At 44.6% G+C, this 19,952-nt stretch overlaps 1 protein-coding gene across 12 annotated transcripts in view; it reads right to left on the bottom strand.

Moving 5' to 3' along the window:
* The window catches only part of NDEL1 (nudE neurodevelopment protein 1 like 1), a 55,609-nt gene that overhangs the window by 32,939 nt on the left and 2,718 nt on the right, over window positions 1-19,952 (bottom strand). Inside the window, exon 1 of one of the 12 annotated variants that reach the window (XM_049701679.1) lies at window positions 6,985-7,145. The exons of 10 other annotated variants lie outside the window; for them this stretch is intronic. The gene's annotated coding sequence lies outside the window, so the exon portion shown is untranslated. Of the gene's footprint in view, window positions 1-6,984; window positions 7,146-19,952 lie in introns of those variants that run through there. One more of the 12 variants, XM_004266859.4, reaches the window with a different exon arrangement.

The raw sequence follows: 19,952 nt of genomic DNA, 5'->3' as shown, positions 1-19,952 counted from the left end.
ACAGCACTAAAATCTCCCAAACTCTTGGCCCCCATGAGTATGCTTTCATGCATATATTTACCACATAATAATGCATTTGCTTACACCTCCCCCTACTAGGCTGTGTATTATTCTTACTGATTTCAACCCCAGCACATTGCCTGCACAATAGCAGATATTCAATAATATTTATTAAATTAAACCAAAATTGATTCAACCTAATCCATACTGGGTAGCAAGAATTCAAGGCCAGCTTTAAAAGTAAATTAATAGGGACTTCTCTGGTGGTGCAGTGGTTAAGAATCCGCCTGCCAATGCAGGGGACACGGGTTCGAGCCCTGGTCCGATCCCACATGCCGCGGAGCAACGAATCCCATGTGCCACAACTACTGAGCCTGCGCTCTAGAGCCCGTGCGCCACAACTACTGAGCCCGTGCCACAACTACTGAAGCCCACACGCCTAGAGCCCGTGCTCTGCAACAAGAGAAGCCATCTCACCGCGTCGAGGAGTAGCCCCCTTTCGCCACAACTAGAGAAAGCCCGCACACAGCAATGAAGACCCAAAGCAGCCAAAAATAAATTTTAAAAGTAAATTAAAACTTGAAGTTGTAGAGAATACGGAATTCATCCAGCAGGACTCACTACTCACGAATGTTTGGAAAAGACATGGACAAGAACAAATACAGTACAAATTCAACTTGAGGGTAGGTATACCAAAGAGACACAAGAATGGCTTCTAGTTGAATAAAATTAAAATGTAACTATCAATATATACATTTAGTGTGATGCTTTTGCGGCCTACTGTGACTTCTTACGGTTTTAGTCAAGTCTTTTCTGACCACATCGTCTATTATTACTTTTGGCATATTAGTCAATCTTCTAATTACCGTAAATTACCAATCAGCCTAAGAGTTCTCTGAAAAGAGATGGTCCTTGACATACGTGGCATCTCTTCCTGGCACTAAGCACAGCACTTTGCTCAGAGAAAGTACATAGTGCTTACAGACGTTTACTGAGCACCTACAATGTGTCAGACATTGTTAAGTGCTGGATAAACATTCAGTACACCAAATGCACCCTCCTCTAATCTTATTACCCCTACACTGGCACACTTTTGTCTGTTTTTCTACTCTTGAAGATACCGTTATAGCATGACAGCATACTAAAATGTAAAACCCACAGTTAGGAGTCCTGCTGAGACTGGGTTCTAGGGTTTCCACTCTGCCATTAAATTCCTTAATGGCAATTAAGCAATCTGCTTAATCTCTTAAAGTCTCAGTTTTTTCATCTAATAAGGGTTTGGACTATACTAGCTGACTTGTTTCTTCAAATATGTATACTGGTTAGTAAATAATACTGATTAATTCTATAATCCTAACTCTTCATCAAAGTTCCCAATTCCTATTCAATTTCCCCAGATGTAGGGATAATCTTATTTGTAACTGTAATTTAATTTGTAGTAAGGTGTGAATGAAGATGAGGCTAATCCAGTAGCAAGAGGTTTATTTGTATCTCAGAGGAGTATCCAGAGCAGTTAAGGGCATCACCACATGGCATCAAAAACCCCTCCGACTCATTGCCTAAGTCTCCTTGACAACCCAGCTGAAGATATAATTACAGGACACATGAGAGAAGCGCCTCAGGGTGAGGCAACAATCATTGTGTCCCTTGAGTGCTCTACATAAGGTATTTTCCCAAAATGCAAAAAAAAAAAAAAAAAAGTTAATTACATTTGAAATCTATGAATCCAGCCATAAAGAAGCTCCTGGGTGCTGGTCCTCAAATCTGGAGAGACACATCCGCCACTGGAACACTGGCAACCATGTATCAATGTGCAGCTCAAATATTCAGTTTCTCATACACAATCAATAAATTATGGTATTGCAAAATGTTATGAAGATCTAAGGGACACAAGAAGCAAAGTTCTGCTGCTACTTTATTTTAAACAAGAAATATTTGGGGCTACCCTGGTGGCGCAGTGGTTGAGAGTCCGCCTGCCGATGCAGGGGACGTGGGTTCGTGCTCTGGTCCGGGAAGACCCCACATGCCGCGGAGCGGCTGGGCCCGTGAGCCATGGCCGCTGAGCCTGCGCATCCGGAGCCTGTGCTCCGCAACAGGAGAGGCCACAACAGTGAGAGGCTCGCATACCGAAAAAAAAAAAAAAGCAATATTTGAAGAGCGATGAAAGGTTGTGTCTCTCCAGGTAGTTTCCAAGGGCAGGACCTGTGTCTTATAAATCCCTTCTGCCTCACCAGGAACATGGAACGCCGTAGAAGTCTAATATTTGAATCTGACTTATAATCTTTTTTTTTCCTATTATTCCTTCTTTGCTTTCAAAGTACTGCTTTCCTTTATTAATATCGAAATTCCCATTTCAGAAATGGTGTAAGTCAAAAGATGTGTGGGCAGTTTATTTCTACCTCACAACACACCACCATGTATTAAATCAAGATTATAAAACCTATCATTCTCGGCTAGACAAAACTATCAGTCTGAGGCAGGCCAAGCCACATTCACAGTCACTTACAAAGCTCAGCATAGGCTCCACACCACAGAATAGGGAGCTGCTGGGACTTACTGGGGCGAGCCTCGGCGATAACCGCTGCACACTAGCTACCTAAAATAATCACTGTCCAGCCCTTAATTCTTAAATATAAATGGACAACCAAGAACCACCAGACAAATGAGAAAAGCCAGCAGCATGAGTAAGAAAATCCTAGGACCTACTGAACCTAGAGGAAACAGGTAATTCAGGAAATGAGAGAACTCTTCTCATACAAGAACTCAGGAGGGTTACCTCCTACACATCTCCTGAGACAGCTACAAAAGAGAGAACAAGACCTGGATGGCACAGGCTATAGGAAATAGTGGCTCCAACCCAGTTGCAAAGAAGAAACATCCCAAGATGAAGCCTAGTCCATCACGCCCCGAGAGTCACTCAGTCCAGATGGATGGCTCCAGGAAAAAGGAGGAACCCCATAACAGACACCATGACTGGGAAGCTGGATAAATCTGAGGTTATGATAAAAGGACATCACTCTTGTGTCAACAAGAAAAAAAAGCAAGTTGGAAACTCCAGAGAAATCAAAACACAGTACTATTTGGTCTTAAATTTACGTTTAGTGTGTTGCTCCCTTTAAAGATTCTAGGATTTGGTAAACAAGTCTGTATTCTTTTTTGGGCCCTAATTCTGTAGACTTTGATGATAATACCTCTCAGCCTTGGTCTTCTCAAAGTGAATATTTCTTGTCCTTTTAGCTTTGTATTCACTTGGCAGCCATCTGGATCCCTTAAATATTTTTGTTGTCTTGCTTTGGAACTTCTCTAGATTACAAACATGCCTTTCTGGAGTTCAGTGACTGATGCTACTTCAGCATGTCAACATTCTATTCGCAGGTAGGATACTTTTTACAGTTTCCAGTACTCCTGTTACTGTGCAGTATTTGATGATTCTGGCGATTGGTCCATGGGCCAAAGTCCTTATAGAAGTTCATAATGACTACTAGATGCCTCCCTTGGCATCTAACATTTACTTGAATGTATTTGAATGTGGAGCCAACCCTTCTACAAATAGGGTTAGGGTTGTTTTTATCTAGAAATGTTATCGTTCACATGCCCAGTTTGAAACTTTTCTGTGTGAGGCTGTTTTTCATTGTTGCTGTTGACCCATTTATACAGTATCAGAGGACCTACAGCTGTTATTACTTTGAAGAGTGCTTAGCTAAGTAGTGTTCCCTGAGGAATCTCACTGTTTACACCTCTGGGTATACTATAAAGTGTCCATTTGTCCCTGTTTTTTGGTTCTTGAATAGGGCCGTATTCTTAATACAACTACCAATTTTTCCATCAGTGTCCCCTGGCGACTCAGGTTTTAAATAGCCTTTCGTGTGAAACTTCTTGAGAATCTAGTTCTATTTCTTGTATTTTCCTTGTCCAACTACTTAGCTCAGCATCAAATAATTCTAGCCAAATTATTTTAATATGTGTTTTTATTTCACACTCGCTTCTGTTTTCTCACTGAATCTCATGTGAGTTGAACGTAGACTACAATTTTTCTAATTAACAGGCTACTTTTACAAGTCACTTATTGGTCCCTCAAACAGTAATCTATGCCAGAAGCCTTTTACTAAAATGACCATCAGCTTTTCCAAACAAACCAATTAAAAACACTTAAGAGGGTAACAAGTGGTAGGAGCAGCACAGCATAGCAGTTAAGAGCCCTGACCCTGGAGCCAAACTGCCCAGGTTGGAATCAGAGTCCTCTACTCACTAGTTGACCTTGGGCAAGTTATTTAACCACTCAGTGACCCACTTCCTCACCTGTAAAATGGAGATAATAATTAAAATAGGGTTGTTATGAAGATTAAGTGTGTTAACATTTGAAAGTACTTAGTACGGAGTCTGGCACAGTAAACGCAGCATAAATTTCATTTTTTTATTTGGTTGCGCCGGGTCTTAGTTGCGTCGTTAAATTATTTTTAAAAACTGGTCGTTCAGTTGCAGACCTTTGAAGTATAACCACAAAATAAATGTACTTCAGAATTTAGAACATACAAATGATTCCTTAAAATTAATCACTTCTGGAAGCTATGTGCATATTTCAGTAATACCACCATTACTGAAAACATTTCTAAAACCTCTTCTGGAATAGCCTTGAAGAACCAGATTAAAAAATAAACAAAAAGCTCTTTCTTTGTGGTCATACCTCATTTCTACTGCCTAATTGTTATTATCCAGCTTTATCACTCTAATTTTATTCATGAGACTCAGCCTTTACAGAAATTGGATTTTTTTTACAAATAACAAAAATTTGCTACCTTCTCAGGGGCTATAAAGACAATCTGTTCATTTTGCTTCAAGTTACAGCAGGAGGATGTGTCCACTGTGTTATATGAAACTATGTAACTGGAGATATTAGACTACAGAAAGTCAATACAGAAAACTATACTGCTACCAAAAAAAAGAAAAAGCTTTAATGACACATCTACAATCTTCTGAAGCTGAAATGAAAGTAGATAATTATATACTCTTCCGCACTACCCAAATCTTCCCTCAATACCTTGTCCCATACAGATGGAGTGTGAACCCAGAAGTATGACAACTTCTACATGGGGCATTATGATACTGTATGTGACCTTTAGATATCTAGCAACTGACAAATCAACTCATTTGGGTATAAAACTGCCTGTCCCAAATGCTATATTTACAAAGAAACTATTCTTTCTGCAATGCTAAGAAAATCCATTTCATATGATACTGTCTCCTTGTTAATAGTTGTAGAATGGACTAGTGAGACTGGAAGAGTTCTTCTGGAACTCACAATAGATAACAGATACCTTTTTACCAAAATTCTTCTACTCCCAAAGGTGACACATACAGAATTTTAACCTTTTCAAAGTCAATCATAAATATGGTCTCCCCTTTGGTCCTATCAAACTTCTTTTTCTACCTTATGAAGTGCTCAGAAACTTACGTCAGAAGTAATTTTAAGCTTTAGTAACCAAATTTATCCCAGTATGACTTAAAATGAGAATAAAAATAAGTTTTGGAGATGTCACAAAAACAATCTAGGTTTTTACTGAGGTTTCTACTTAAGTGTTCCTCATCCAATTTCAATTTACTTAATTTAAAAAGCCAAAACAGAACAAAAAACAACTGCTTCATAAGATTTCTATCTGGACCCAGTCAACTTCAACCAGGGCTAACCAAAGGTTTTTTGTTGTTGTTGTTCCTTCTGATCTCTGATTTTAAATAATAACTTTAATAAAGATTCAGAGGAGGTATTTTAGTTCCCCTTTATTCTCTTCAACACATGACTTGATGCTGCATTTTACCCCCACCAACTTCATGACTTAGCAAAGCCATTACCCTGTTTCATAAATGGATTAAAAGCAGCACAATTTATCAGACAAAATAATTAGCCAGCAACCATGACCAAGTACCAGTGTAGGATTTCTCTCACAAATGAGTAGCAGTTCTTATCCTAGGTAGGTCTGCTCAAAAACATTCGAACACATCTCCTACTAGCTTCTGGTATATTTTTGGCAAACTTTCTACTTTGCTTTCTAGCTGAGAAGGGTATAAAAATCCCACAAAAAGAAACCAGAACTCCAAGCCGGGAGATGTAAATCCTGGACCAAGCGAAGCCCCTCACCGGCTGGTAGAATCCACAGTAGAAATCACTTAAGCCCCCACCCCATCTGGTCTCAATTTCCCCATCCGTCAAATGGCGAGAAGAGAATCAGGCACAGCCACTAACCAGGTGATGAGGTTCAAAGGAGATAGCGAGAGTATTCTGAAACGAGTAAAGGCGCTACAGAAATGTAACAAAATTATCAGGAGTGAAAGAACCCTCAGTTCCTTGGCAAAACGTAAAGGATTACTTCGTTGCTTACCAACAAAAAAAAAAGAAAGGCCAGCACAAGCAACCCGAACCCGTTTGGTGACACTCTTCTGAACTCCAAGAGGGGTGATGAGCAGTTTGGGACAGGCAGTCACGGGAATGCCACCGGAGCCCAAGGTGGGCTGCTTCCGCTCTGGCCCCTCGCTTCTCTCCCGCGGGGAGTTCTAAATCCAACCCGGCTCCGAACCACCCCCCCCAGCTGAAGGGATGGGGGAGGGGCGGGGGAGGAGGATGGCTAAGCTGCCGCCACCACCTCCAACGGAGCCGCTCCTTGCGCCACCAGCGCCCGGGCCCATGGTGCCACGTCCCGGCCTTCGTCCCCGCCATCCCTCACCCCACCCGCGGACACGGGCACAGCCTAGGGAGACCGCCCGGCTCGCTCCATTCCAGGCGCCCCGGTGGGCCACACCTCGGACCAGGGCGGGAGGGGGCAGTTAAGAGCGGTTGGAACAGTTACCGCCGGACTGGTCGCCCCGGAACCCGGGCCCGGCCCAGCGGGGCCTCGGACACAGCCCCCGGGCTGGCAGGCTCCCCGGGGACAGGCCTCGGCGCCGCCGACTCGGTGCGGCACCCTCGGGAGCGGCCCCGCACCACAGGCTCACCTCCAATATGTCAAAAGAGCATATTCGCCACCGCTCGACCGCAGTCTCCTCTCCGCTGGCCTGGCCAGGCCCGCCCAGCCGCTCAGCTCCTCTCCCCTCCGCAGCCTTGAGCTCCACTCCGCGCACCTCCGCGCCCGCCTCCTCCCCGACACGTCAGAGGCTGCCTGGGTATCCGAGGCCATTCTCTGACGCACGGGGGCGGGGCTCTGAGCATGCGCGCGAGCGCGGGGGCGGCCTGGGCGGGGCTGTGGCGAGAATGGTGTCACGGGGGGCCGGGCCGCCCCGGGCCCGGCGCGCTGACGTCAAGCTGGCGGCGGCCTTCTGCGCCGGTGTTCTGGGCCCCACTGCGTATCGTTTGCGACCTTCGTGGTTCCCCAAAAAGGCTCTACGTTCGGGAAGGTGGCATCACCGTGGATGACAACTGCCTCCCGGTTTTCAGCCATCAAGTCCTCCAAGTGTCTGTTTCAGTGTTCCAGTTTATAAGAAGAACCTCGGCTCGGATTTCACCTCCGAGTCCACCTCGACCACCCAATTCAGGCGTATTCTAGCCCCCTCGTCACTCCCTCTCACGAACACCTCTGTTGTTTCTACGGCATTCCCACTAGCTGAAATTTTATACTACTTCTTGTCTTCCTCTAGTAAAAATGTAAGTTCCATGAGAACCGGAGCCTCATTCCTTTTTTATCCCAGCAGATAGCTTGGTCCCAGGCACAAAGTGGGAACTCACATATTTGCTGAATGAATGATTGGACTCGTTGAGGGGACCGAGGGAATATAAATATTTCCACTTGTATATTTTATATATCTAAGCGTATATTTATTCATGTAAATATGCGTATGTATGTGTTTTCATTCCCTTGGGCCCCCAACTAATGGAATCCATTTTATTTATACATATTCCCCTCCAGAAGACTTGGAGAAGGGGGGGCGGGGTGAACTGGCTGAGATAGAGGAGGATGGGCAACTGCTTAGGGAGTGAAAACTTGAAGAAATAGAACTGTTTTTAAAACAATTTTCGGAACTTTTGCTGTGTAATGTATAACATAATTCTCTCTGATGTCAGTGCTCTTGGGATTGGGTTTGTGAGGACACAGTGATGTGTAAGGTCTCAAGGTGAGAACAAGGTGAGCCTGGGAGGTCCAGTTATATTTTTGAGGGCATGGACATAAACAGGAGCAGTGCAAGATAGATTCTAAGAGGTGTCCAAATCAATGAAAATCTAAGAAGCAATTAATGAGATTGTGGGAAGGATGGCACCTCGAACTAGACTCTGAAAAGATCATGATAATAATAATAATGGGTAGTTCACTTTTGTTGTATGTACTGGCAATTGTGCTAAGTGCTTGGTTTGCATAATTTAATTCTCACAATGACCCCATGAGATAGGTGCTGTTATTATTCCCAGTCTACCAAAGAGGAGACCAAGACCCAGTAAGATGAGGTTGCCCAAGGTCACTTAACTAGAAAAAAGAGGACTCAAGGTTCAAACCCACCTAGTCTGGATTATCTAGCTCAAGAAACCACACTATTAACCACTACTCTACTGCCACTCAAGAAAGGGGATGGGCTTCCCTGGTGGCGCAGTGGTCGAGAGTCCGCCTGCCGATGCAGGGGACACGGGTCCGGGCCCCGGCCCGGGAAGATCCCACATGCCACGGAGCGGCTGGGCCCGTGAGCCATGGCCGCTGAGCCTGCGCGTCCAGAGCCTGTGCTCCGCAACGTCAGAGGCCACTTATTAATAACGACTACTTATTGGGCTAGAGCCCTGTGCTAAGAGCTTTACATACATTTCCTCACAAGCAGCTTGGGAGGCTAAAATTATTACATGCATTTTATATACTGGAAAACTGAGGCTCGGGGAGCTGAGGTTTAAACCCAAGCAGGTCTTAGTGCAAGCCCAGTGACCTGGGACATCATGGAAGCCTGTGACCTCATCCATCAGGGCACAGCTTCAGCCAGGAAAGCAGAGCCCCAGAGGTGATGAGCAGGGAGGCCTTCCTGTACATCTGGTGCCAAGAAGGAACAGTCCCACCCCAAGAGCAAATAAAGGCTGCAGCTCTGGTCCCTGCCAAGTCCTGGGAAACACACTGAGTCACCTAATGGCAGGCCAGGCCCTGCAGAAAATGTGGGCATCATCTTCCAGGCCACCACCCCTCCCACCCAGCCTGGACCAGAGCTGGTATTTGTCAGGACTGGTGTGTTGGCCCCATCTTAATGAATGGCCTTTGCTTGGCAGGGCTCTCAGAGGTATCAAAGCCCTGTACTGATCTCCCTCCTCTGTGTTGGTTGAGTTTTCTCCAAAGTTTCTCCCACTCCCTGCTTCCAGTTTGTCCATCCCAGAGAAATAAAGTGGAGGTAAAGATGGAAGGCAGCCTCTAAGGGGAACAGAAGTTACAATCAGCTTTGTGAAGGTAGAAAGGTGAGTGAAGGTTGCCCCACCCTCTGCCTTCATAAACCATTAGGAAGGGGTTTGCTGAGGCATGGGTCCCAATCCAAGGTGTTTCTTGGATCAAGCCAAGGTGGTCAAACGTCACAGTCCCTGAGAGCATCCCATCTTCCCTACCACAAACTCTGAGACCCGGGAAACAGAGGCCAGGTTCCAACGCTGGAAGAGGAGGGGTTGACCAGCTGCCTTAGGAGAGGTCTGGACACTAACACAGACTCCAGCCAATGAGAATGTGGACTCCAGCCACTTCACACACTCACAAAAGGGGATGCGGTGCACACAGGCCTGCCGTGAAAACTCTGAGATGGGGCATGTGAAGAAGCTAGTGAATCAGGGGAGCAGACACCTCAAAGGTTTGATTCAGTCTGATCTCCGTATCTCTTTGGCCGACTGTTTTCTGCTAAGCTACAGGGGCATCAATCAAGCTGGGCAAGGGACTCCCGGAGGCCCGCTAGTTACTGATGGCCTGCTGGATACGTCCACGAGATTCCCATCACCACCTCCAGCTCTTTGTGTCTAAACCTCAAAGGGATTCTCCATTTGCCACAGCTGAAATTTCCAGAAAGGGTTTCACGTTTCTGCCAATGGTGTCATTACTCCCCTAGTCAGGAAGGCACAAAAGCCTCGTCAACTCACCCTTCATCATCCCCTTCCCCAGCTTTCACTTCACTCACGTGAAATGTAATCTGAAAGACTTTCCCTTCATAAACTCTCAAATACATTTCCAGTCTTCTGCCCCTGAATCTCCCCAGTCCAAAGTATCCCTTCCTGATCTTCTCTCCCTCATCCTGAACTTCTCTCCCTCAAATTTCTTGTTCCAGCCCTGCAGTGCACACCGCCATCAGAATAACCTTTCTAAAATCCCACTGTGTACAGAGCATCAAGGGCAACAAAACTTGTTTTGGCGTCCTACTGCTTTTGTGATAAAATACACACTACGAAGTCTGGCCTTCAAGGGCCTCCCAAAGCAACTCCAACCCACTTCTCCTGTCTCCGTCCTGCAGTTTACCTAGCTGGGTCTAATCAGACCCTCCACTGTGTACCCCAAATGGACAATTCCCTTCCTCTCTGGGCCTTTTATTGACTTCTACTGCCCGATGTGCTACAGCTGCTCCCTAGGGCCAGCCTGCATTCTTCTCTGCCTTTTGAAGTCTCACTCATTGCTACCTCTTCCAGGAAGCCTTCCCTGATACCTAAAGCCTCTCAGGAGGAAGGAACTATGTAGAACCCTGCATAGTTCACAGAAGACTTACTGAACACGGCCTTTTGGTCATGGAGGTGTCTGACCTCCCCCAAGGAACCAAAGCTCACTGAGCACAGGAATAATGTTGATTGTCCTAGTATCTGCCAGCAACAGGCACTTGGCAAACACTCATTTAACATACTTCAGTGAAAGTCACAGAGGGAATTCCCTGGCAGTGCAATGGTTAGGACTCGGCGCTTTCACTGCCAGAGCCTGGGTTCGATCCCTGATTGGGGAACTAAGATCCTGCAAGCCACACAGTGCAGCAGGTGAGCAAATGAATCAATGGTTTGGTGGCAATAACTCCAAATGCAAGACTGACAGCACTTTCTGGAAAATGCCCCACATTCTGAGAAAAATTACCATATAGAGAGATTTTCACTGGTCTGAAAGGCTGAACTTAGGTGATGCTAGGTTACAAAGGAACTGGGATTTATATCATGAGCAATTATGACTTTTCTCTAGCCCCAAGCTTAAAACTCAGTCTATAGGGACTTCCCTGGTGGCAAAGTGGTTAAGAATCCGCCTGCCATCGCAGGGGACATGGGTTGGAGCCCTGGTCCGGGAAGATCCCACAGGCCACGGAGCAACTAAGCCTGTGCACCACAACTACTGAGCTCGCATGCCACAACTACTGAAGCCCACGCGCCTAGAGCCCATGCTCCGCAACAAGAGAAGCCACTGCAATGAGAAGCCCACGCACCGCAACGAAGAGTAGCCCCTTCTTGCCGCAACTAGAGAAAGCCTGTGCACAGCAACAAAAACCCAATGCAGGCATAAATAAATAAATAAATAAATACTAAAAAAACTCAGTCTATAGCATCCACAATCTCCAAAGCAACATCTTTTGCCTTTGTAATTTACAATAACTACTAGGTTTTTTTTTTAATTTAAAAAAACTATACACTTGGACCTTGAGGTGAGAAGTGATTTGATAAAGTCTTTCACTCATCAGCTATGGGTTTATAGTGCTTGTTCTGTTCTAGGCCCTGGGGCTTCAACCATATAAGTATAAAAAGCACACCCCACCCCCATGGAGCTCATATTCTAATGGAGAAGACAGTAAGCAAATAGACAAATTTATTTCTGTCAGGTCATGACAAGTACTATAAAGAAACACACTAGGATAAGAGGATAAGGTGTGGCAGGGGCTGCTGCCTGAGGGAAAATAGGGCTTAATGCTCAGGGGATTCTTCTATGTAAAACTGTCAAGGCCCTTAAAATAAAGGGCAACAGAGATGTGAAATTAAGAACGTACAAATATGTGCAGGTGCCTTAAATAGAGAAGTTTATCTTACTTTCCATCATAGTGCCTGGCAGAGAGTGGCCATTCAGTAAGTATTGGTTGAATGAATGACTTGCTAGGTGGTCTACAGAATGCCAGAGCCTTCAACCAGATGGTAAATTTCCCCTTCCAAGATAAGGAATGATAACCAGGTCATGGCTGATTCAAAAATGTCCACTCCTGTGCACCCCTGTGTTCATAGCAGCACTACTCACACTAGCCAAGACATGGAAACCTAAATGTCCATCAGCAGATGAAAGGATAAAGAAGATGAAGTATATATATATCTATACATATACAATGGAATATTACTCAGCCATAAAAAGAAGGAAATAATGCCATTTGCAGCAACATGGATGGACCTAGACGTTGTCATACTAAGTGAAGTAAGTCAGAAAGAGAAAGACAAATATCATATGATATCACTTATATGTGGAATCTAAAATATGACACAAATGAACTTATCTATGAAACAGAAACACAGAAGAGACTTGTGGTTGCCAAGGGGGAGGGGAGGTGGGGGAGGAAGGATTGCGTGTTTGGCATTAGCAGATGCAAACTATTACACATAGAATGGATTAACAACAAGGTTCTATTGTATAGCACAGGGAACTGTATTCAATATCCTGTGATAAACCATATGGTTTCATGAAGAATATGAAAAAGAATGTGTGTGTGTATATATACACAACTGAATCACTTTTCTGTACAGTAGAAATTAACACAACACTGTAAATCAACTATACTTCAATAAAATAAATTTTTTTTTAATGCCCACTTCTGGTGGGTCCCTAACCCTTGACCCAGCCAGCCATCAAGAGCTCAGCCTAGGGCATCCCTGTACCGAAGGGAAAAGGAACTTCCATTTGTTGCCTTTATCGCATCTTCGGTAGCTTCTTGAGCAAACAGTGCTCACCAACTACCCAAAGCAACTCGGGCTCCCAAACCTCAGCTCTTCCATAGAATTTGTCCCCTAAATTTCAAACTCCAGTTGGCTGTAAGTCAACAGAAAGGCAGGAAGTGGGTATGATGACTTTGTCATGAGGGGTTTTAGGTTCCAAATCTCCTTGCTCTTCCTTCCCTTTCTGCAGTGTCTGAAAACGCGGCCTGCTTCTGGCCCTGGCAGGATGCTTCGCCCTCTGAGGGCCTCCAGGTGTAGCTCGCTGACAAGTGGCTCTTGCAGGTGAGAAAAATGAGGACAATTTAGGTAAAGCCTGCAACAACAGGCCTTCCCGCCAGCGTCCTGCCCTGGTTACTGGTAGCAGGAAAGAAAGGGCCCTCGTCCTCATCTGGGGGGCAAACTGAGGTTGCCAGAGTCTCTTTCCCCTATCGATGGACCCGGATATCCTGCCGTGCCCCCAGGAATCTCTTGGAGCTTCCCCATTTCTTCCCCAGAAGCCTACCTGAACTGTGGACTTCCTCCTGTTCTGGAGCTGTCTGCAGCCTCGTGGGCTTCCTGGCTTCAGGGCCTCCACTCCCCCAAGCTTCGGTCTTCACTGTCAGCCCTGGCCCCCACCCCAGCCCCTTCATGGTCACTACCCACACCCCAGAGTGACAGCCACATCCACAGAATAGGATGGCACAACACTGCTAATTTGGTTAACACCTGGCAACCCCAAGGGCTGCTGACATCACACCTACATAAACAGTGTAACTGTCCCCAGACAAAAGCGGCATCTGCTCATTCACCTTTGCACAGACGAGGTGGCAGCAGTTTTGCCTACTCCCAAACCATCCTAATGAAATGACAGGGCTTAGAAGAAATGGAATGTTTCTTACCAACCTGAGCTGACTGTCACCAGGCAATTTCAGCCAAACTCCCATTACCAGTAAACCAATGAGTCAAAGTTACCAGGAATGAAAGATCATGAATTCAACCATCAAACAAATATAATTGAGTGCCTGGCACTGTTCTAGGCCCCAAAGATAGGGCAGGCAACAAAACAAGCTTACAGAAAAGAAGGGAAAGAATGGAAACCGAAAACAGATAAAGAAACATTAGCATGTCAGACAGTTATAAGTACTGAGGAGGAAAGGAGCCAGGACTTTTCAATATTTTATACTTAGGGTGGCATTAAAGGCAGCACCTGGCGTGTGGCAGGCCCTTAACATTTGTTGAGTGAATAAAAAACTTGCAGAGAATGTTAGGTTCTGAGTTATTTTCGTTGCTCTCTTCTGCTGCTCCGTCTTTCTCCTTTTTCTTTCTTTCATCAAAGCACTTTTATCATTTAGAACTCTACTAAAAAACTCCCCTATTAAAAAATGAGCAATTGACAAAATTGAAAAACACAGGGGGCTAACAAACATATCACATTCCACCTTGCTCCAAATCAAAACCATTCAAAGTAGCAAAGCAAAGAAGGGATTCTATATTTCATCCAACAAACATATAAGATTTTTAAAACATCAGACTACAAAGTGGAGAAAAGAACACAGAGAAACCAGCACTCTCGTGTACGGTGCGAAGTGGGTGCCCCATGTGTGAGTTTTCCTGGCAGACAGTTTAGTGGCGTGAGCCAGAAACTTACAAATATGCAGCCCTTGCGATCTAGCCTCTCCTAGGAATTTACCTCAAGAGAATTTATCAAGGATGTGTGCAAAGATTTATCCATGAGGATGTTCATCAAAGCACTGTTTGGCAAAAAAATTAGAAACAACCTACACGAAAAGATCCGTTAAGTGGAATTATGTGATAGCCACACAATATAATAGTAGATAGTTGGTAACAATGATGGTATGAAAGAATATTAACAATGAAACAGATGAATAAAGCAGTTAACTCAACAATATGTATAATAGGATCCCACTTTTGTAAAACAAATGCATACATATGTTCTACCTAGAAAATGTCTGGAAAGATAGATACCAAAATGATGTTAACAGTGGTCATCTATGGAAGGTGAGATCACAGGTAATTTTCTCTCATCTGTCCTTCCTTTTTTGTTTCTTTTCTGTATTTTTAACCAGAATTAAATATTTTTTTGTTTCTTTTCTGTATAATTTTTTAAGTTTTTTTAAAAAAAAGAATGCATCCAAACTTAACAAAGCAAGATCATTTCCTCAAAATTCTTTCCAAATGATTTTCCTAAGTTTGTGGCTTTAGGACCATTTTAAAATCCAGCCTTTCAGCCAAGTCACTCTAGCAGAGACAAGAGTGACATGGCACTCAGGTGTCGGTGAGCTTCAGTAGGAGGGCTCCTAATTCTATAGCACAGATCATAAGAATTCATTCCCTTCCCTGGTGGTCCAGTGGTTAGGACTCTGCACTTTCACTGCCAGGGGCGCAGGTTCAATCCCTGGTCAGGGAACTAAGATCCCGCGAGCCACATGCCGTGGCCAAAAAAACCAAAGAATTCCTCCTGCTATGACTCCCTAGTTAGCCCAATCTGATGTTATTCTCTCCGGTAAACATATATGTGCTGGTTCCACAGGTGTAAAGTTTCCACCCCACAATCTTTTAAATGTCATATCTTCTACACATCCATTAACTGACGACATAATGATATTTGGGACTTTGATAGAACCATCTGGGACGTCAACTATAGGTAATCTGGAATGTAAGGATTGCTTCTCCGGGGGTCACTTGTCTGGTGACCATTGTCTAAATAAGGGGATCAATACCCTGACCATTTATAATTATAACCTAATATGGTAAAATGACAGTCCATGGGACCTGAGGCAATTTCACGCTAGTTTTCATCTATTCCTGTACAGTAACAACACAGGCCTTGATGTCCACTTTGAAAATTGCAACAAGGGGGTTTTGGGGGCCTCTACATGGAAAATATCTTCTGCTCAAAATTAGGAGAAAGGGCTTTACTCAGGAGAGTCCTGGCCACAGAAGCCAATTTTGATTCATAAATGCTGAAATGCAGAAATAAATGCTGAAATGCAGAAATAAAACATCCTAGGTTTGCTGTTAATCACAGTAGAAATGTCCCTTCTATAAAAAGAAAAGAAGCATCCCTTTGGAGGGATGCAGTCCAGGCAGAAGAGAAGACATTAATTAAAGTGCTGGGGGCAGGATAAGCAGGGAGCAGAGGAGCCCTTTCTTCAAGCATGTTGCTGTTTCAACCATTTTCGAAAGTCTTCTGTTGACAGGATGGTTGTTAAAACCCTGATAAAAAGATATTCGAGGAAGCACAGGACTTCCCTGGTGGCGCAGTGGTTAAGAATCCGCCTGCCAATGCAGGGGACACGGGTTTTAGCTCTGGTCCGGAAAGATCCCACATGCCTCGGAGCAACTAAGCCCGTGAGCCACAACTACTGAGCCTGCGCGCTACAACTACTGAAGCCCACGCGCCTAGAGCCCGTGCTCCACAACAAGAGAAGCCATAGCCATGAGAAGCCCGCACACGGCAACGAAGAGTAGCCCCTGCTCGCCGCAATTACAAAAAGCCCCTGCGCAGCAACGAAGACTCAACACAGCCAAAAATAAATTAAAAAAAAAAAAGATATAAAGCAAGAGGCCCAGACACACAGAGGAGGTGATCAAAGGGTGGCAAGATCCACCCTCCACCTCAAGCCAAAGGTGCAGGCACCACCCCTTCTCAGGGCTCCCCACCCTGGTGTGAGAGCCCAGTCCCGCCTGCTCGTCTTCCCTAACCTCCACCTTAGGAATTCAGGTGTTTGCTCCTCTCTGGAGAATCAGCTCCATCATTGGTGATTTTGCTTCCCTTCCCTGAGCCTCAGTTTCTTTATCTGTAAAATGTGCAGGTTGGACCAGATGATAACAGTTCCCGCACCCTCCCGGGGCGCTTAGACCCTGCCTCTCCTTGGCCAGTTTGCCCAATGTGATGGCAGGGTCAGCCCCGTCCTAGATGGGTGGGGGTAGGTGACCAAGAACAGTCTCATTCCTGCCAGCGTTCCTTTGCTATGCCTCGGGATCGCTGAACTTGCAGAATAAACCGCCTTCAAGTGCATCTAACATCTGGTGTTTTCATTTCCTGAAGCTGCTGTAACAAATTACCACAAGCTTAACGCTTAAAAACAACCCAAATTGATTCTCTTATGGTTCTGGAGGTCAGATTCCAAAATGAGACTTATGGGACTAAAATAAAGGTATTGGCAGGCCTGGTTCCTTCTGGAGTTTCCAGGGAGAACCAGTTCCTTGCCACTTGCAGCTTCTAGGGGCCACAGCGTTCCTGAGCTCATGACCGCATCACTCCAGTGGCTGTTTCTGTTATCACATTGCCTTCTCTGACTCCTGCCTCCCTCTTATAAGGACCTTTCTGATTACGTTGGGCCCACCCAGATAATCCAGCCCAGCAGGGGGAAGAGGAGGAAGTTTATTCCCTGGGGAAACTAAACCAGAGACGCTCCAGACCTGGGACACTGAGCATACGGGAGAGCAAGGCTGAATCAATACAATATAAAGGGAAGCGGGGGACTTCCCTGGTGGTCCAATGGTTAAGACTCCGTGCTCCTAATGCAGGGGGCCTGGGTGTGATCCCTGGTCAGGGACCTAAAGATCCCGCACACGGCAACGAAGATCCCACGCGAAGATCTCGCATGCCATGCTCGACCTGGCACAGCCAAATATTATAAATAATAAATAAATGTTTAGAAAAAAAGAGGGGGGAAGCCGGAGAGGAAGGGGGAATACTTCAAAGGCTGAATATCAAATGAGACCCCAGCTTCCTTCCCTGATGGTCTCCCAGAATGCCAACAGCCTGTACCCTCCAAGCAGGAGATCGGAGAGCTCTTCTTAACAGGATAATCCCCCCATCGCAAAATCCTTAACTTACAACCGCAAAGTCCTTTTTGCCATAAAAGGTAACATACTCACAGGTTCTGGGGATTAGGACCTGGACACCTTTGGGGGCTATTATTCTGCCCACCACATCTGATGCTCCAATTTTACCACCTTCACGATATTTGCCATTTCTGTTTTTCATCTTTGAATTTTTCTTTGAATCAGATCACTTTCTAAGAAAATGAACTTAAAAAATAATCATATTGGGGACTTCCCTGGTGGTCCAGTGGGTAAGACTCCGAGCTCCCAAGGCAGGGGGCCCGGGTTCGATCCCTCGTCGGAGAACAAGATCCCACATGCCGGAACTAAGAGTCCATGTGCTACAACTAAAAGATGCCACATACCACAGCTAAAAAAAGATCCCATATGCCGCAACAATTATCTCGCATGCCAGAACTAAGACCTGGTGCAGCCCAAATAAATTTTTTTTTAAAAAAACAATCATATCTATGAAATTATAGAATTGATTGCTAGTCGTATTTTCCCTACTATTTCACAAGTTAAATACATGACTATTAAGATGTCAAATGTTCAAGGACCTATGTACAGCACAAGGAACTCTACTCAATATTCTGTAATGGCCTATATGGGAAAAGAACCTAAAAACGAGTGGATACGTGTATATGTATGACAGATCCACTTTGCTGTATACCTGAAACTAACACAACATTGTAAATCAACTATACTCCAATAAAAATTTTAAAATATATATATATATACATTAAGAAAGATGTCTGTACACCTGAAAATATCACAACATTGATCAACGATACTCCAATACAAAATAAAAAGTTTTAAAAAAATGTCAAATGTTCATCTCTGCACCACATAGCATCACTGTGCGTGCCACCAGTAGTACACAGACTGTCCTTTGGGGAAAAAAAATAGAATCCAGCCTCCTGATTTTACAGAATAGGGTAATTTATCCAAGAAGGCACAGCAGCGAACAGCAAAACTGCAGCTACACCCTCGACTTCTTCCTCCTGTCTCCGTGCTCATTAATCACAGCTTGAAAGGATGTCAGCGTTTTCTAAATAGCATCTCGCGTTGGTGATTCATATCATTTAGGGCTAAGTTCCCCTTCGGCTACATTTCCGGGTATTTTATATTTGGAAAGTGGGGTTTCCTATTGCTTCCCCTATGGACCAACATCCACGCATCCTATTTATCTGTGTTGAGCAGAGGGTGTTTACTTGACCCATATCTGGACAGCATCCAGGTCCCAGAGAGAAATGCACTGCAAAGGGAGATCCGAGGCCAGTGGTGACTTTGTACTGTGCCCCTTGGCATGTGTCCCAGCTGCTGACTGAACCTGGAAACAGCTTTTAAGAAGACAGAGTTCCTTTCCAATACACAGGGTGTGGGATGATATAATTGCCCTCCTTTTACATAACAACTGGCATGCAATAAAAATAGCTTTCAGAAACGAAATTGAGTTATTTGTAATGAGGTGGATGGACCTAGAGTCTGTCATACAGAGTGAAGTAAGTCAGAATGAGAAAAACATACCGTATGCTAACACATATATATGGAATCTAAAAAAAAAAAAAAAAAAGGTACTGATAAACCTAGTACCTTTTGCAGGGCAGGAATAAAGAGGTAGACATAGAGACTGGACTTGAGGACATGGGGTAGGAGGGGGAAGCTGGGGCGAAATGAGAGTAGCATCGACGTATATACACTACCGAATGTAAAATAGCTGGCTGGTGGGAAGCAGCAGCATAGCACAGGGAGATCGGCTCAGTGATATGCGATGACCTAGAGGGGTGGGATAGGGAGGGTGGGAGGGAGGCGATATGGGGACATGTGTATGCATATGGCTGATTCGCTTTGTTGTGCAACAGAAACTAACACAGTATTGTGAAGCAATTATACTCCAATAAATATCTATTAAAAAATTTTTAAAAAGCTTTCATTTATTGGATACTTCATCTGGGACAGGTCCTGTGATAAGTGCTTTACACACATCCATTTACAACAACCCTATGAAGTAGCTATTAGTGTTCCCGCTTTACAGCTGAGAACACCATGTCTCAGAGAAGTTAAGCAACTTGTCCAGAATCACACAGCTAGTGTGACAAAGTCTATATTCATAGAACCTCAGAAGATAAAAGAGAACTTAGAAAGCTACCTGAGATGAGGAATGCCAATGAGGAAACCAGAGAGGTTGAGCAACCTGCCCAAGGACACACAGTTTAATGACAGACTCAGGGAAAAAATTCAGGTCTTCAACTCTCAG

The sequence above is a fragment of the Orcinus orca genome, chromosome 19 (assembly GCF_937001465.1).
Source record: "Orcinus orca chromosome 19, mOrcOrc1.1, whole genome shotgun sequence".
NCBI lineage: Eukaryota > Metazoa > Chordata > Mammalia > Artiodactyla > Delphinidae > Orcinus > Orcinus orca.
The sequence above is the reverse complement of the archived record's forward strand: the minus strand, read 5'-3'. Positions and strand labels throughout refer to the sequence as shown.